At 41.9% G+C, this 19090-nt stretch overlaps 1 protein-coding gene across 3 annotated transcripts in view; it reads right to left on the reverse strand.

Moving 5' to 3' along the window:
• The window catches only part of ADAMTSL1 (ADAMTS like 1), a 479825-nt gene that overhangs the window by 110382 nt on the left and 350353 nt on the right, over positions 1-19090 (reverse strand). The window lies entirely within an intron of this gene.

Raw genomic sequence — 19090 nt, forward strand, 5'->3', positions numbered from 1 at the left:
ATCATAGTCAACAAAAGAGTCTGAAATGCAATACTTGGACGCAATCTGAAAAGCAACAGAATGATCTCTGTTTGTTTCCAAGGCAAACCATTCAATACCACGGTAATCCAAGTCTATGCCCCAACCAGGAATGCTGAAGAAGCTGAAGTTGAATGGTTCTATGAAGATCTACAAGACTTCTTAGAACTAACACCAAAAAAGGTGTCCTTTTCATTATAGGGGACTGGAATGCAAAATAGAATTCAAGAAACACCTGGAGTAACAGGCAAATTTGGCCTTGGAGTACAGAATGAAGCAGGGCAAAGGCTAATAGAGTTTTTCCAAGAGAATAAACTGGTCATAGCAAACACCCTCTTCCAACAACACAGATGTCTACATATGGACATCACCAAAATCAGACTGATTATATTCTTTGCAGCCAAAGATGGAGAAGCTCTATACAGTCAGCAAAAACAAGACTGGGAACTGACTGTGGCTCAGATCATGAACTCCTTATTGCCAAATTCAGGCTAAAATTGAAGAAAGTGGGGAAAATCACTAGATCATTCAGGTATGACCTAAATCAAATCCCTTATGACTATACAGTGGAAGTGAGAAATAGATTTAAGGGACTAGATCTGATAGACAGAGTGCTTGAAGAACTATGGACGGAGGTTCATGACATTGTACAGAAGACAGGGAACAAGACCATATCCAAGAAAAAGAAATGCAAAAAAAAGAAAAATGGCTGTCTGAGGAGGCCTTACAAATAGCTGTGAAAAGAAGAGAAGTAAAAGCAAAGGAGAAAAGATATACCCATTTGAATGCAGAGTTCCAAAAAACAGGAAGGAGAGATAAGAAAGCCTTCCTCAGTGATCAATGCAAAGAAATAGAGGAAAACAATAGAATGGGAAAGACTAGAGAGCTCTTCAAGAAAATTAGAGATACCAAGGGAACATTTCATGCAAAGACTGACTCAATAAAGGACAGAAATGGTAGGGACCTAACAAAAGCAGAAGATATTAAGAAGAGGTGGCAAGAATACACAGAAGAACTGTACAAAAAGGATCTTCATGACCCAGATAACCATGATGATGTGATCACTCACCTAGAGCCAGACATCCTGGAATGTGAAGTCAAGTGGGCCTTAGGAAGCATCACTACGAACAAAGCTAGTGGAGGTGATGGAATTCCTGTTGAGCTATTTCAAAATCTGAAAGATGATGCTGTGAAAGTGCTGCACTCAATATGCCAGCAAATTTGGAAAACTCAGCAGTGGCCACTGGACTGGAAAAGATCAGTTTTCACTCCAATCCCAAAGAAAGGCAATGACAAAGAATGCTCAAACTACTGCACAATTGCACTCATCTCACACGCTAGTAAAGTAATGCTCAAAATTCTCCAAGCCAGGCTTCAGCAATACGTGAACTGTGAACTTCCAGATGTTCAAGCTGGTTTTAGAAAAGGCAGAGGAACCAGAGACCAAATTGCCAATATCTGCTGGATCACTGAAAAAGCAAGAGAGTTCCAGAAAAACATCTATTTCTGCTTTATTGACTACGCCAAAGCCTTTCACTGTGTCAATCACAATAAACAGTGGAGAATTCTGAGAGATGGGAATACCTGACCTGTCTCTTGAGAAATCTGCATGCAGGTCAGGAAGCAACAGTTAGAACTGGACATGGAACAACAGACTGGTTCCAAATGGATAAGGAGAACGTCATCCTGTCTATTTAACTTATATGCAGAGTACATATGAGAAACGCTGGGCTGGATGAAGCACAAGCTGGAATCAAGATTGCTAGGACAAATATCAATAACCTCAAATATGCAGATGACACCACACTTATGGCAGAAAGTGAAGAAGAACTAAAGAGCTTCTTGATAAAAGTGAAAGAGGAGAGTGAAAAGGTTGGCTTAAAGCTCAACATTCAGAAAACTATGATTATGGCATCTGGTCCCATCACTTCACGGCAAATAGATGGGGGAACAGTGGAAACAGTGGCTGGCTTTATTTTTCTGGGCTCCAAAACCACTGCAGATGGTGACTGCAGCCATGAAATTAAAAGACACTTACTCCTTGGAAGGAAAGTTATGACCAACCTAGATAGCATATTAAAAAGCAGAGACATTACTTTGCCAACAAAGGTCCATCTAGTCAAGGCTATGGTTTGCCCAGTAGTCATGTATGGATGTGAGAGTTGGACTATAAAGAAAGCTGAGCGCTGACAAATTGATGCTTTTGATCTGTGGTGTTGGAGAAGACGCTTGAGAGTCCCTTGGATGGCAAGGAGATCCAACCAGTTCATCCTAAAGGTGATCAGTCCTGAGTGTTCATTGGAAGGGCTGATGGTGAAGCTGAAACTCCAATACTTTGGCCACCTGCTTCGAAGAGCTGACTCATTTGAAAGGACCCTGATGCTGGCAAAGATTGAAGTCAGGAGGAGAAGGGGACAGAAGAGGATGAGATGGTTGGATGGCATCACTGACTCAATGGACATGAGTTTTGGTAAACTCTGGGAGTTGGTGATGGACAGGGAGGCCTGGCATGCTGCGGTCTATGGGGTTGTAAAGAGTCGGACATGACTAACTGAACTGAACTGATCTGGACTGAACTGAACTGATCTGAGGGTGATCTTTCTAAAACATGAATCAGATCACTCAATGCCTCTCCTTAGATTATCTAGTACTTTTTCAGTACAGTTAGAACAAAACTTTCAGCCTCCTTTCATGACCAACAGTCTTCTAGGTGTTCAGGCCAGCTGCCTGCATCCCAGCTCCTTACCTCACTGAGGTCACACTCCCCATGGACTGCTGTGGCTCTGGCCACACTGGCCTTCGGTCCTTCCCTCCGGAACATCAGCACATTTGTCCCAGCTGTTCCCTTTCCCCGACATCCTCCACCTGGAGACTTCTGCACAGTTATATTCTGGTCATTCATGTCTCCACACAAATGTCTCCTCCTACTGGGGCCTTTCCCAACCACGCCATCTAAAGCATGCATGCCACCCCTCTCCTGCCTGTCATTACATAGCTCGCTGCCAATTTTATTTTCTTCCTAAGCACGAGAACTACCTAAAATCATCTTACTTGTGTGTTCTCTGCCTCCCACTCCTCATCATGTAACTTCCCTAAAATCAGGGATCACATCCCTCTGTTCTCTTCTTTATTCCTACCACTTAGTCCTGGCACACAGTAGGTCCTTGATAAATATCTAGTAAATGAATATATATGTGCATATAGTATACTATGCATATTATCTGAATTTGTTTTTGTTGTCATAATAACCCTGAGAGGCAGGTAAAGAATTTCCATCTTTTATATAGATAAGGGCTTCCCAGGTGGCGCTAGTGGTAAAGAACCCGCCTGCCAATGCAGGAGGCATGAAACACAAGTTCGATCCCTGGGTTGGGAAGATCCCCTGGAGGAAGTCATAGCAGCCCACTCTAGTATTCTTGCCTGGAGAATTCCATGACTAGAGAAGTCTGGCAGGCTACAGTTCATAGGGTCTCAAGGAATTGGACGCAACTGAAGCGACTTAGCACTCACACATGCAAGGAACTTAGGCTCAGAAAGGCCCCAGGGTTCGCCCAAGGCCAGAAAGCAAGCAAAGAGTAGGGCTGAACTGGATCCCAGAACTCTGACCTCAAGTTTGGTCCTTGTAACCAGAGATCCCAAATCCTTGTCTGTGGACTGGCTGCCTCAGAACCCCCAGAACACCTGTTAAAAACATAATCTGTCCTGCTGTATATAAAATAGCTGCCTCACTATGTAATAAAAACAACTGTGCCAATGGGGAAAAGCAGGTTAGGGACCAGAGAGTTTCAGACTCACAATTACCAAGTTATTTTTCCTACAGGAATTTTAATAATAAAGGTGGTTTTATAGCTGCAAGCATATAGCTATAAAATTCAAATGTCACTGAATTAAATCCAGCCCTTAATTAATTACATTGAGCTTTTGCTGAAAGAAACAACTGTGCATCCCGTCACGAGAGGCACTTCTGTTAGCACAGGCTACTTAGGTGCTATTACCTTCATTATTAAGACAAAGCACAGAGTTACCGAAGCATTTACAGTTAACAGAAGTTTATATTGAACACGATTCTTCTTAATCAATTGACCTTCTTACATCTATCAGAAAAAGCACAGTTACCAAAGCATCTACAATTAATAGAAGTTTATATTGAACACGATTCTTCTTAATCAACCGACCCTCCTACATCTATTGGAAAAGCTTGTACATATTATTGAGTCATACAGTGAGACCTCCTAAACCTGACTCTCAGGTGGTGGGATGGAAGCTCTAGTTTCTATTTTGAACAAATTCTGAGGCATTTCTGACATGGAGGCAGGTTTGTTCATTAATGAATTACACTGTGTTACTTTTTCTTGAGTCCTGGTGAGAGCTGAGGTTTTTTTTGAAAGCCCACTAGTTCAATATTAGAAAATTTCAGGTTGGAAACATGCACCCCAAAGTTCACTGCAGCACTATTTACAATAGCCAAGGCATGGAAGCAACCTAAGTATCTCTCAACAGAGGCATGGACAAAGATGATGTGGTACATATCATCTTTGTACATATTACAATGGAATGTTACTTGGCCATGAAAAAGGAAAAAATGGCATTTGCAGCAACATGGATGGGCCTAGAGATCATTATACTAAGTGGAATAAGTCAAGACAGGTGAACATCATATGATATAACTTATATGTGGAATCTAAAAAAACTGAACGTATTTACAAAACAGAAACAGACTCATAGATCTTGTAATCAAGTTAAGGATACCAAAGGGGAGATGGGAGGGAAATGAGTAAGTAACACACATACACATATAACTGATTCACTTTGCTGTATACCTGAAACTAATACAACATTGTAAATCAACTGTATTTCAATAAAAATTAAAAAAAGAAAAACAAAGGAAAAATAATTTAAGTCCACTTTTGATCGCCTAGATAGTCACCTAGTGAGGTGAGTACTGCTGAGAAATGCCACGCCTGTGTTTGTGCTTGATTACAATCCCATCAGCTAGTATTACTTTAATTGTGGAAGTTAATTAGAAGAAAAAGAAGAGAGATGCAGAGAGGGAGTGAAATGATAAATTATGTATTTGTACTAAGACAATGTTAAAAAAGGTCTGACCAAAAAGACTTTTACAACAGAAAAAACAAAACAAAAAAAGAGACTGATTCAGAGAGCTGGTGTAGATATACCTGAGCAGACCCTGGGCTAGAACTCTCTGTTCCCATAACATGGGGCACACACCCTGACTGTTGTAGCTGATGGGGCCACCTGAGGGAGGGGGCAGTCACCAATATTTCTGGCCAGATCCAGAGAAGTGACAGGAGGCATGGACAGGACAATGGCCAATAAACCATTCCTTCCAATAAACAAAAACATTACCCTAAATTTAAAAAGAAAAACAAAAGAGGCTGAGTGTAATCATGGAACCTCTGCAGTGTGGGTGGAGCCTCACTGTCAGGACCACATTCACCTGTAGTCTGGTCATCTCTGCGGGTCAGCATCAGCTAGCAGATTACATGTGTGTTGATTTTTGGAAACTGTCAGGGTTTATAGATCACTCTGTCACTGAATCTGCAAACTGGTCATATATACAAATATAGGAAGAACAAGGAAATTGAAACAAAGGCAAGCGTTTCAATTTATCACAACCAATATAAGGAAGCAAGCCTCTTCAAGAGTCAGAAAGAGAAGCATTAAGAGAATCATTTCCTGTAGATCTCATGAAACTACTTAGCTTTTGGATCATGGCTCCTGTTGAAATGAGATGGAACAGGGGTTCCAGAGCCTCAGTGGTAAGCAAGGGCAGCCCGGGCACAGGATGAACCTGGGTTAGCTAACACTTGCCTGTCAATCAACATCCAGTGATGCGGGGGAGTGCCACCTTGGGCTGCCTTCACAGTAGAGGCATTTGACCAAACAGGCACTGTCCTGACCTGGGAGGACAGGCAGCTGGAGAGACAGGCAGGGACGGATGAGCAGCCCTGGGAGCAAATGCTTGGAACTATTAATACATTCCTGTGCATAGTCTGGGCTCTGGCTCACGCCTCTTTCCCTCATGTGTGACTCTGGGTAAAATCAAAATCCAATGGGAAAAAATCTGAACATATGTGCTTGAAAAATATCTTTGGCCCAGTACAAAGGTGATGGAGAGAGGAGCCAGAGGAGATGAAGGTTTCTTTTTTGAGCACAGCCAAGAACAGAGAGCATTGAAAGCAACTTTTTCTCAGGTTGGAAGTCCAGGTCTCTGCTAATAGCAACTTTGTTTTCAATAGCACCATGGCAGAGACAGATCTGTTATCAACCAGATTCTTTTCTTTTCCTTCCTGGGCACACAGTTAGGTCATTTGTCAGCCTCTCTGCAGTGAGATGTGGGCAAGGTGCTGGTTTCTAGCAGATGAAATGTGAGCAGAAGTCAACTGTGCCATTTCTTGACCCAAACCACAAAAACCCTCTTGTGAAATAATTTGTTTTAGATGTTAGGTGAGTGAGAAAAATAAAATCTATTTTAGCCATCATATACTTATGGTTTGGTTTGTTAAGCAGGCAAATAGAAAAAAGTGCCTAGTAAGCGCACATGCTAATTATTCCATGTTTAATCTTCTTTCCCCTCTTCTAACATTATGAGTCACAAATGGCATTTGAAAATGGTTCTCTATAATCCTTAGCCATCAAAAATAACAAGGACCTACTATATAGTGCAGGGAACTATATTCAATATCTCGTAATAACTTATAATGGAAAAGCCTGAAAAAGAATACATATCTCTCTCTCTATATATAACTGAATCACTTTGTGGTACACCCAAAACATTGTAAGGCAACTATACTTCAGAAAAAAAATAAAAATTGAAAAATGAAGAGGAAAGAATGAATTGTACTTTGAACCCTTCAGATTCTCACTGTTGAGTAAGAGGCAATCTATCCCAGGAAGTGTGCCTGTATATTCATTAGCAAGGAGAACGAGAAGACTTGTTAAAGGTGACTGGGAACCTCGGCAATATTGGAAACCAGGACTGCAGGAGGCAGGTTTGGAGACAACACAAGAGCTCTGGGAAGGATGTAAAAACGGCAAATAGGTTTGAGATGATGGTGCTTAGAGTATGGCAGAGTCCTCCTGGAGCACTGCTCAGATAGAGATTCTGGGTTACATCCAGGAGGGCATGCATGTTTTATCACTCAGTCTCTTTGGGACCCCATGGATTGTATCCCACCAGGCTCCTTTATCCATGGGATTCTCCAGAAAAGATTGCTGGAGTGAGATGTTATTTCCTCCTCCAGGGGATATTCCCAGGCCAGGGATCGAACCCCTGTCTCCTGCGGTTCCTGCATTGGCAGGCTAGTTACCACTGAGTTACCCAGGAAGACACACTCAGGAAGATTGAGCAGCAGCAAAAGAATGTGATAACTCATGATGCCTCCAGGCGGCATGGGTGTGGGAAGTGGTGCCTACCTGGCAGGTGTTCAGACTCCATCCCTCGATAGCCGAGTGGCCTCGGGAGAGTTATTTAGTCTCTGTATACCTTCGTTTTCTACTTCTATGGTTGCCGAAAGCAGTAAAGCTTGTAAAGTTGTTTGCACAACATGAGGTCTGAATATATGCTAGCTATCATCAGCATGATCCCTGGTATGATACAGGGAGAAAACACTGAGGAACAGTGTCTGGAACTTTTGATAAACCAAGAAAACACACAGAAAGGACAAGTGTAAAGAAAGAAAGGGAAAGACAAGAAAGAGGAGAGGGACCAAATCTTTTAGTGAGAAGGAACTCAGGTGTCTCTATTTTGAAGAACTGTGAGGGTTTCAGGCTAACCAGAAGAAATTATTTTCTCCTAGGGCTTCCCTTGCGGGGGGAAGCCTGCAATGCAGGAGATCTGGGTTTGATCTCTGGGTTGGGAAGATCCCCTGGAGAAGGGAAATGCTACCCACTCCGGTATTCTGGCCTGGAGAATATACAGCCCATGGAGTTGCAAAGAGTCGGACATGACTGAGCGACTTTCACTTGGCTTCTCCTGAAACTAGTATTAGTCTCTAGACAGACAGTGTCAAGTCACATACTGGAGACCTCAGAAAGTATCTACTTCCAGAGAAATGGTGAAATAATGCATGCCAGGGTAACTTGCTGGTGCCCTCATGACTCTATTCAAGAAAATTGTAGTCAGATCCACAAAGACCCAAATCTTAATTCAAGAGAAAATGGAATAAGGCAGTGATGCCAAATAATTAAAATATTTGCATACACAGCAGTAAGGTGTTATAAATTTCGCCTGCTTTTCTGTCTAACACTAAGCAAACTGTATTTTTCCAGATTTAATCAATGCATAATGCCTTGTAATTAGTGAGAATGCTTTAAGGAATGTTAGCCTCTGCTTACACTGCAATGATCATAGGTTTCTCAGAAGGGCCACCAGAGTGAAATCTGTGAAAATTCCCTGAAATGAGAATTCTCAGTTGAAGAACTGAAGAACTCATGAGTCAAAATTTAAGGGACCACAATCCACATGAACCTATGAAAGCTTTTCTCAAAACACCAACACCATCTTGTACCTTTGACATCGGCAGTGCTGGGTCCTGATTGTTAATGTCCAGTTACCATCTCCTGCTGTCCAGAAACTTTTCAGGATCTGGCTACCTGGCAGTTTCAACAAGAGTTTCTTTGTTGCGGATAATAGTCATATTAAAATGCATGATATTTTCTTTAGTCTGGGTCTCCTTCCAAGTGCCTTTCACATTTTATAGCTCAGAGATTTTTAACTCCTACCTGTCCTGCTGTCTCTCTTGTAAGGTCTCCTTCACTTCCACCTCCTGCCTCCTGAATCAGTGTTTGTCATTTCAGTCAACTCCACATCCTTTCTCTTCACCAATGCTCTGATACTTTTCCTCTTTATCTGCAATTGTCCCTAGATTTCATTGTAAAAGCTATCCTTTTTTGCCATCTAGTTTTCCAGTCTCCAAAAGATAAAGGAAATAAATTTGCAAATGTTAGAATTTTAAGTAAGGGGAGTTTATAGCTGGTAGTGGTGGGTGGAGACTACTGTACTTTATTTGTATATAAGAGATTCATAGGACTTTTAGGTCTAAAAAAGACCCAAGAGTGCATCTATTTAAAACCCCTCTGTTTACAATAAGGACACAGGTTTATAGTTCTAAATCTGCTCTAAGTTTTGTAATGAGACAAATACCCTAAAATGTTACCTATTCTATTGTTACAATAAGTTTCCCTTTTAGTAGTTGTGAAAAAAAGTAAATGTTTCTCTCCCATCCAAATCATTACATGGTTTTACTTAGTGTAATCTAATAAAATAAATTATTATACTTCAGTGACACTCTGACTATGCTGGAAAACGAGGTGTAATATTTGAGCAGAGAATATAGAAAATGGATGATTGAACCAGAGGGCACTGTAGCCTCCAGGCTATGTTCAGTCCACTCACACGTTTGGTCTGGAAAGAATTTTTTAAAAATTTGAACTTGTTGAACTCAGTTAAAAAAAAAAAAAAGGAGAAATTAAAAAAAAAAAAAGTGTGTGTTTATGTGTGTGTGTGTGTGTTTTGATTTCGCTTATATGGAAAAACTGGAAGGTCTACCAACATTAGATTTGTGATTTTCTTTGGCAATAGAAAGATAAAAATGAGTTGTGCCCTTCAAATAGGGTGTGGTGCTGTCCATACTCTAATCCTTGGGATCTGTGACTATGTTGTATTACATGACAAAAGGAATTAAAGAAGCAGTTGCAATTAAGATTGCTAATGAACGGACAGTAAGATAGTGAGATTACTCTAGGTGGGCCAGTCTAATCATTTGAGCTCCTAAAATTAAAAGAGGGATACTGGAGAGTTTGTCAGAGAGAGGCAATATGAGAAAGACTCAATCTCCAACTGCTAGCTTTGAGATGGAGGAAGAGGGCCAAAAACTAAGGAATGCAACAGCCTCTAGAATTTGCGAATGACAGCCAGCAAGAAATCAGGATCTCAGTCCTAGGTCACAGTGACCTAAATTCTGCCCACAATCCAAATGAACAGGAAAAGCTTTTTCTCCTGGAGTTTAGAAAGGAGTGCACCCCTTTGACACCTTGGTTTTATCCTGGTAAGACTGTACTGGACTTTTGGCCTACAGAACTCTAAAACAAAATATTTGTGTTTTAGGACTCTAAGTTTGTGGTAAATTGTTAGGGCAAAATAAAGGAATAATCTGCAGGCCATATACACTGCTTATATCACCAAAGTTACTACTTTGACAAAGAAGATGTATAGACGATTAATCAACACGAGAAAAGATGCTCAACATTGTTAGTCATCAGGGAAATGTAAATTAAAGTCACAATAAATGATCATTTTATATCCATGAGGATGGCTATAATTAAAGAAATAGACAATAACAGATGTGGTGAGGATGTAGACACTGGAATCCTTATACTGCTGTTGGAAATATAAAGTAGTGCAGCTACTTTGAAACACAGTTGACAGTTTTTTAAAAAGTTACACGTAAATGTGCCATACAACCCAGCAATTCTACTTTTAGGTATATACACCCAAGAGAAATGAAAAGATGTCCACACAAAAGCTTGCACATGAATGGTCACTTCAGCACTATTCATGATAGCCAAAAAACTGGATATAAGCCCAATGTCCATCAACTAATGAATGGAAGAAAATGTGGTATATTCATACAATGGAATAGTATTACTCCACCACAAAAAGGAATGCCGCATACATGTCACAACATGGGTCAATCCTGAACACGTTATGCTAAGTCACTAACAAAGGACCATGTAGGACCCCACTTTTTCAAAGTATCTGGAATAGGCAGGTCTATGAAGATACAGTACACTCGTAGTTACCGAGGCCTCCAGGAAATGAGGGGATTGGGAAGTGATGGCTAAGAGGTGTGGAATTTATTTCGGGACAGTGAAAATGTTCTAAATATTTGAGTGTGGTGGTGAATGTACAACTCTGAATGTACTAACAGCCACTGAATTGTATACTTTAAACAGCTGACTTGTACAGTATGTGAATTACTCTTCAACAGTGTTTTTAAGAAAACAACAATCTTAGTTTGTTGTGATGATGGTTATACAACTTAAAAAATTTGCTAAAATATCACTGAATTGAACACTTATAATGGGTGGATATGATGGGATGTAATTTATGCCTCCAGAAAATTGATAAAACGATTTAAATCTAATTTAATCTTTTCTTGAGGCTTCAGGGTCAACAGTGTGACTACTAATTAATTATCTCACACAAAAAATAAGAAGGACTTGGTATTTCTTTGCCTTTGCGATTCTGTTTAGTTGGTGTGCCTTTGGTATCAATATTGCAGGGCCCTTAGGGTCCAAGGGCTTCCCTGATGGCTCAGATGGTAAAGAATCCACTTGCAATGTGGGAGACCCAGGTTCGATCCCTGGGTTGGGAAGATCCCCTGGGGTCTCAAGAGTCAGACATGACTGAGTGACTAATACTAGGATCTAAGGAAGTCTAGGGCTTAGACTATCCTTACTTACGCATCTCCAGGCTGCCTGGCTTCTTTTCCCTCCCTTGCTTCAATCATCATTCCCTAAACGTATTTTTTTTACCAATGCCAGTATATCAGATTAGTTACTACCATTACCTCTACTGATTATTCAGCTGAAGTTAACGACTCCCCAGGACACGAAGGCAGCAACTTCTTTAGCATGTTCCACTGCAGAGTCCTAGATGAGGGACCCCAACCCAGGACAGCTGCATGATGCTACAGCCTCGTCAAGGAACAACACTTGAAGGATATGGTACCCACTACCTGTCTAGACAGAGTGCCTGATGAACTATGGACGGAGGTTTGTGACATTGTACAGGAGACAGGGATCAAGACCATCCCCTTGGAAAATAAATGCAAAAAGGCAAAATGGTTGTCTGAGGAGGCCTTACAAATAGCTGTGAAAAGAAGAGAAGCGAAAAGCAAAGGAAAAAAGGAAAGATATTCCCATTTGAATGCAGAGTTCCAAAGAATAGCAAGGAGAGATAAGAAAGTCTTCCTCAGCGATCAATGCAAAGAAATAGAGGAAAGCAACATAATGGGAAAGACTAGACATTTCTTCAAGAAAATTAGAGATACCAAGGGAACATTTCATGCAAAGATGGGTTCAATAAAAAAATGGTATGGACCTAACAGAAGCAGAAGATATTAAGAAGAGGTGGCAAGAATACACAGAAGAACTGTACAAAAAAGATCTTCATGACCCAGATAATCACGATAGTGTGATCACTCATCTAGAGCCAGACATCCTGGAATGAGAAGTCAATTGGGCCTTAGGAAACATCACTATGAACAAAGCTAATGGATGTGATGGAATTCCTGTTGAGCTATTTCAAATCCTGAAAGATGATGCTGTGAAAGTGCTCCTCCACTCAATATGCCAGCAAATATGGAAAACTCAGCAGTGGTCACAGGACTGGAAAAGGTCAGTTTTCATTCCAATCCCAAAGAAAGGCAATGCCAAAGAATGCTCAAACTACCACACAATTGCACTCATCTCACACGCTAGTAAAGTAATGCTCAAAATTCTCCAAGCCAGGCTTCTGCAATGCATGAACTGTGAACTTCCAGATGTTCAAGCTGGTTTTAGAAAAGGCAGAGGAACCAGAGATCAAATTGCCAACATCCGCTGGATCATCAAAAAAGCAAGAGAGTTCCAGAAAAACATCTATTTCTGCTTTATTGACTATGCCAAAGCCTTTGACTGTGTGGATCACAATACACTGTGGAAAATTCTGAAAGAGATGGGCATACCAGACTACCTGACCTGCCTCTTGAGAAACCTATATTCAGGCAAGAAGCAACAGTTAGAAGTGGACATGGAACAACAGACTGGTTCCAAATAGAAAAAGGAGTACATCAAGGCTGTATATTGTCACCCTGCTTATTTAACTTACATGCAGAGTAAATCATGAGAAACGCTGGGCTGGATGAAGGTCAAGCTGGAATCAACATTGCCAGGAGAAATATCAATAACCTCAGATATGCAGATGACACCACCCTTATGGCAGAAAGTGAAGAGGAACTAAAAAGCCTCTTGATGAAAGTGAAGGAGGAGAGTGAAAAAGTTGGCTTAAAGCTTAACATTCAGAAAACTATGATCATGGCATCCAGTCCCATCACTTCATGGGAAATAGATGGGGAAACAGTGGAAGCAGTGTCAGACTTTAGTTTTTGGGCTCCAGAGTCAGTGCAGATGGTGACTGCAGCCATGAAATTAAAAGATACTTACTCCTTGGAAGAAAAGTTATGACCAACCTACATAGCATATTTTAAAGTAGAGACATTACTTTGCCAACAGAGGTCCTTCTAGTCAAGGCTATGGTTTTTCCAGTGGTCATGTATGGATGTGAGAGTTGGACTGTGAAGAAAGCTGAGCACCTAAAAATTGATGCTTTTGAACTATGGTGCTGGAGAAGATTCTTGAGAGTCCCTTGGACTGCAAGATCCAACCAGTCCATCCTAAAGGAGATCAGTCCTGGGTGTTCATTGGAAGGACTGATGCTGAAGCTAAAATGCCAGTACTTTAGCCACCTCATGTGAAGATTTGACTCATTGGAAAAGACCCTGATGTTGGGAGGGATTGGGGGCAGGAGGAGAAGGGAACGACAGAGGATGAGGTGGCTGGATGGTATCACCGACTCGATGGACATGAGTTTGAGTAAACTCCGGGAGTTGGTGATGGACAGGGAGGCCTGGCGTGCTGAGATTCATGGGGTTGCAAAGAGTCGGACACGACTGAGCAACTGAACTGAACTGAACGTGTCTCACCACACATCCTTCCTTCATTCCATTGAACAGATGTGAGAATTGCTTTCTCAGGATGTGAGATGGGCTAGACTAGATCATTTCCTTGTTTGCTTCCACTATTCTGCTGGGGAGCAGAGAAAGTTGAATTCTCCTGCTATACTCTCATCCCTTTCATCTGAATTCTACGAAAGCTAGGCTTCCTCAGTGGGCATGCTACACATCTATACATAGTGAGGAAAACTTTAGAATCTTGGTTACCCAGTATTGTAACAGATAACGAGGTCCCTTGATGGCAGCTTGAATGAATCAATGGCCATCACCCTGATGCTCAGAGCATCACTAGAAACGCAGGTAGACTTCTGTGCTTTTCCCTCTGATCTGGTGCACTGGGGCAAGTCTTTCATTGCTGGTTGTCACCACTATGACAAAGTCCTCTCTGAGTCCAGCTCTCTATGAAGCAGAACCCTCCCCTGGTGAACAGAGTTGCTGAATGAAGAATTCAGAAATGTCAATTTGAAATGACTTACCTTATGAAAAGCTTACAAAACGGCTTGTCTTTATTGCAGCTACTAAATCATAATGAGGCGGGGGCTGAGAAAGGAGAATTTAAAAAAACCAACCCAACTGCCTTTTATTTTTATTTTCCCAGTGAGGTTTCTGTGATCTCTTTATTAGACACAATATGTGTCAGCTATTCAACTCATAGAAAAGCAGAAAAACATGCCAGGAAAGGAGAAATATTTTCTGTCTCTTTCTTCCTGTGAACACTTGGGATGAGCTCATCTGTGTTCTCTCCTTTCAATGAAAGATACGCTCATCCCTCAGCCCCCATCTTCTTCTCATTTTCCATTGATGATGTCAAGCAGGCCTTACAGTATCTCTTTTGTGATCTTATAAAATCAATGACAACCAAAAACGTTTCCCTTATGGCTATGACCTCATCAGTGGGCTACACCTGGATGGGCCTCATCTGCATTGGTAAGCAGAGCTCCCCTCCAGCCTGAAGCAATTTACCAGGAAATCACTGCTTTCCTTCACAATGCTGCCTACACCATTCGGATCTGGCAGTTTTCTGAGCAATGTTGGCTGAATGCGGAATCTCACTAGTCAAGACGGCTCTCCAATCTCCGTGCCTCATCTTTGCGCACACCAGAGATTCTCCTTTACCTATGGCTACAAATGCACACAGTCAACTGTCCTTCAACATGTTAGGTATGTGACACTTTGGTGACATTCTTAAACTCCTCCCTAGCCGCTGCTACCTTCTGAGCAGTGAAACATCCAGTGAAGCATCCAGTTGAGTCGAGTTTAGGACAGAAAGTTTTGTGCCACTGGGTCTACATGGCTGTGAGTTTCTGGAACCAGGGAGGTAGGTAGGGAAACATTAGGCATCTCCACCCTGAGAGGTACTCATAAAGTACTCTCAAAACCTTTGGGACTTAAAAGATAAAATCAACACATACTGATGAGTTTAGAGAGAAGAAAAGGGCTCTAAAGACAATATTTTACAGGCTTAAATAGGGCAGAGTAGGAAGGTTTGGTGTATCTAAAACTAAATGGTGTTTCTATATTTAGACAAAAACTGTAGAGAGTACCAATGGACCTACCATAAATCTGAGCAGCAGAACTGACAACACACTCAACTCAGAGGATGGGGGAATAGGAATGATCTAAGTATGGGCCAAGGAGCGTTCACCAGCTCTCCCTTCCTTTCCCATGTGAAATAGTCCTCGTGTAGCCACCTCCCTTGCTCTGAATCCAGGCACACTCAAACCACTTTTCAGATAGCTAATTCAGCTTTCCCCTCGACATTGAGACGTTGAGACATTAGACAGAGGTGCTCTACAAAGGGTTTGTGAGCGTTCCAGTCTCTGAAAAGGAATCTCCCCTACTGTAAAAATAACCTGGCTTTTGCTTTATCTTCACAGTAATAATAATAAGAGTGAACAGGTATTGAGTGCTTGCTACATGCCAGGCATACTTACAAGCATTTTACATGAATGAAGGCATTTAATCTCCACAAGAACCTTCTGAGTCAAACACTATTATTATCACCATAAGTCAAATAAAGAAACTGAGTCAGAGAGTATGAAGAAGCTGCTCAGGAATATGTAGCTTGGAATTGACAGAGTCAGGATTCAAATGCAGACTGGGAGGCTCTGGAGCCTGCGGGCTTAACTGCCATACTATGCTTGCTCTCGTGAATTACTATGAACAAATTTCCCCACATCTGGTCAATTCAGGTGCATTAGCAAGACCCAAGTCTTGCTAATGTCAAGGGGACACCTGAGTGCTTTGAGCCTCAAATAAAATCCTTTTTTGGGGGGCCTACATTTATACTGAAGTCGAGGTGAAAAACAAAAAACAAAACCCACCACTCTACAATGTCTTTTAAAGCATAGAGGTACTGAGGTTTACCATGAGGGTCTGATCACAAGTGAGTTGGTAGGCTATGCAGTCCATGGGGTTCCAAAGAGCTGGACATGGCTGAACTGAGCATGAGCACAAAGAGCTGAATTAGCTCCTAATGGGCTTCTCTGATGGCTCAGAGGGTAAGGAATCTGCCTGCCATGCAGGAGACCTGTGTTCAAGCCCTAGCTCAGGAAGATCCACTGGAGGAGGGAATGGCAAACCCACTCCAGTACTCTTGCCTGGAGAAGCCCATGGACAGAGGAGCCTGGTGGGCTACAGTCCATAGGGTCGCAAAGAGTTGCACATGACTGAGTGACTAACACTTATAAAGTATTGATTAGGCCAGAAAGTTCGTTTGGGTTTGAGTTCTGGAAAAACCCAAATGAACTTTTTGGCCAACCCAATACTTGCAAATTTTCTGTGTGAAGATGTACACTGAAAAAACGCACGGATGCAAAGTAGGGCTGATGTTTTACACATTTCAGAATTGATTTCAGGATGTTTCGTCTTAGAAGAACTAGAGAAAGAAAGAGAAATATTTATTAGGTGTGAACTATGTGCCTGGCATTGGGCTCAGGGCTTTTTCACATGTGCAATCTTTTTTACCCTCACAACAATCCTGTAAAATATGATTCATTTCACTCTTACAGATGAGAAGGAAGACTCAGTGAGCTTACACCCTTTGTTCAAGGTCACACAGCTAACGGTAGAACTGTATCCTTTAGAAATACCTCACATCTCCCCCCTGCAAAGCGCCCCTCCCACCACCACTTACATGGTATTTGGGTTGTATCTTACACATGGCTATGCAGGGTCTTAATGGGTACATTTGAAGGAAACTCCCTCTTGATTCTACGTGGTCACGTATACATCTATTGCCTTCACTAGTCTGTAAGCATCACAGATCACAAAACTCAGGTCTAACTTACTGCTCCACACTGATAATACTTGGCAGAGGATATGCTCAGAACAGTAGCTGGTGAGTCACTTTAAAACTGTGAGTGTAGATGTTGACGTCGGGCTAGGTGATAATCCCAGGTAAAGATACAAATACAATATTAGAGCAACATCTCCATTTTGATCCTTAACTTTCAGAGGGATTGTCTGACAGACTTGCCAGCAGACCTGAACAAACCCCACCACCGAAGACAAAGACACAGCTCCCTAAGCTCTGGGTGTGGTGTCCGTGAACTACTTCATCGCTCAGCTCCTTTCCTCCTTCTTCCCCGGTGCCTCTTTGGCTGCTCTCTCTCTTTCCTGGCTTTGAACATTTTGGCAGCCTCCAATAGCTCCTCTTCAAAGAGCTGAAGACAAGCCTGATGTTACAATTGCTTTGCTTAATCCCAGACAGGTTTCCATGAATCATATTAAATTCAGGTGAACAAGGGGTATTTAGTCTGTGACAGAGCTGAACCGTATCTGGATAAATATAAACAAGAGACTTAATCCTGTAAGAGGTGGAAGGGTGTCCGCACTGCCCTGGACAAGGCAGACTGTGTTGGGGGTGGGTAAGGCAGAAGAGAATTAACCAGATGGGTGCCAAGCATCTGGACTCTGTACAAAGAGGGGCATAAAGATTATGGCTGGAATACATTAGGAGCAAAGCAAATGTTCTATTCACAAAAAAATAGGCATTAATAATAGCCTGTAATCCACCTCAGGGCCCCTCAGCTGGCCTCACTCTGGTGACTTTCATCCTCTGCAGAGCGTCCCGCTCAGGGTCCCTTCCCAAATCAGCCTTAGCTCATGGGGGTAGAAATATTGTTGCCAAACAGATATGCAAGGGAGTAGCATGTGTGACTGGAAAACAGTGTGACAACATAATCCCGGCGTGGATGGATGAGGTCAGTGTGGGGTGATGTCGGCTTTTCTAGCAACGATTGAATCATCTCATGGGAGCGGCAATTGAAAAGAATAAATACAAACACATGCGACACATTGCCACAAAGACTGCATGGGCCAGACCTGAGGAAAGGGAGCCCAGATTGAAAGCATCAGTGGGGAGATGAGGGGACAATGATCTGGGGGTTAGGAGACCTCAGTTTCCTTCTCTCTGCCACCAGATGAGCAGCTGTGTGACCTCAGGTTGCCTGGTTACTAAGAACTGTGGGCCCTGGTTCAGCGTTCAGCTGGTGTCTAAGTTCTCTTAGTTTTAAAGGCAAGGATCCGTCCTATGTAAGGAAGGTTTTATAAAAGTGCTATACTGTAAGACCACAAGCTTACCAGGGGGGAAGGGTGGGAGAATGGATAGTAAGGGAATTTGGGATTAACATACACACACTGCTATGTTTAAAATGGATACCAATGAGGACCTACTGCATAGCACAGGGAACTCTGCTCAATGTTATGTGGGAGCCTGGATGGGAGGGGAGTTTGGGGGAGAATGCATATGTGCAAATGTATGACTGAGTCCCTTCGCTATTCACCTGAAAACTATTACAACACTGTTAATTGGCTATATCTCAAAAAAAAATAAAAAATGTTTAATAATTAAAAAAAATCCCAAATTGCAACTTTGGGAGGCACTGCACTCTGAATTGCAATTTTCTGAAGTGGCCACATATAGAATGGTTTCCTAAGCTCTATGGATAAAGGTGAAGTACTGGCAGGTGCATTAGAGCAAAAGGTTGAAATAAACAGTCGGAGAGAAGAACACTTGTGCTCTAGCCCACAGTCACAGAATTCCAACTACCCAAGGGTCTTAAAGTTCCCTTTGTAATAGGTGGGAGGAGAAACGAAAAGATCATTTGATGACCTTAGGTCATGAGTCATGTTCCCCCATAGACTACTTCCTTGTATATACCCATGGTCATGCTCTTCCCTGCATCTCTGTTATCAAAATTCTACCCCAAGTCTAAGACCTCTCAGGTAGAATGAAATTGCACCCTCTTTGGTTATCAAAACTTATTTCA

The sequence above is a fragment of the Muntiacus reevesi genome, chromosome 17 (assembly GCF_963930625.1).
Source record: "Muntiacus reevesi chromosome 17, mMunRee1.1, whole genome shotgun sequence".
NCBI lineage: Eukaryota > Metazoa > Chordata > Mammalia > Artiodactyla > Cervidae > Muntiacus > Muntiacus reevesi.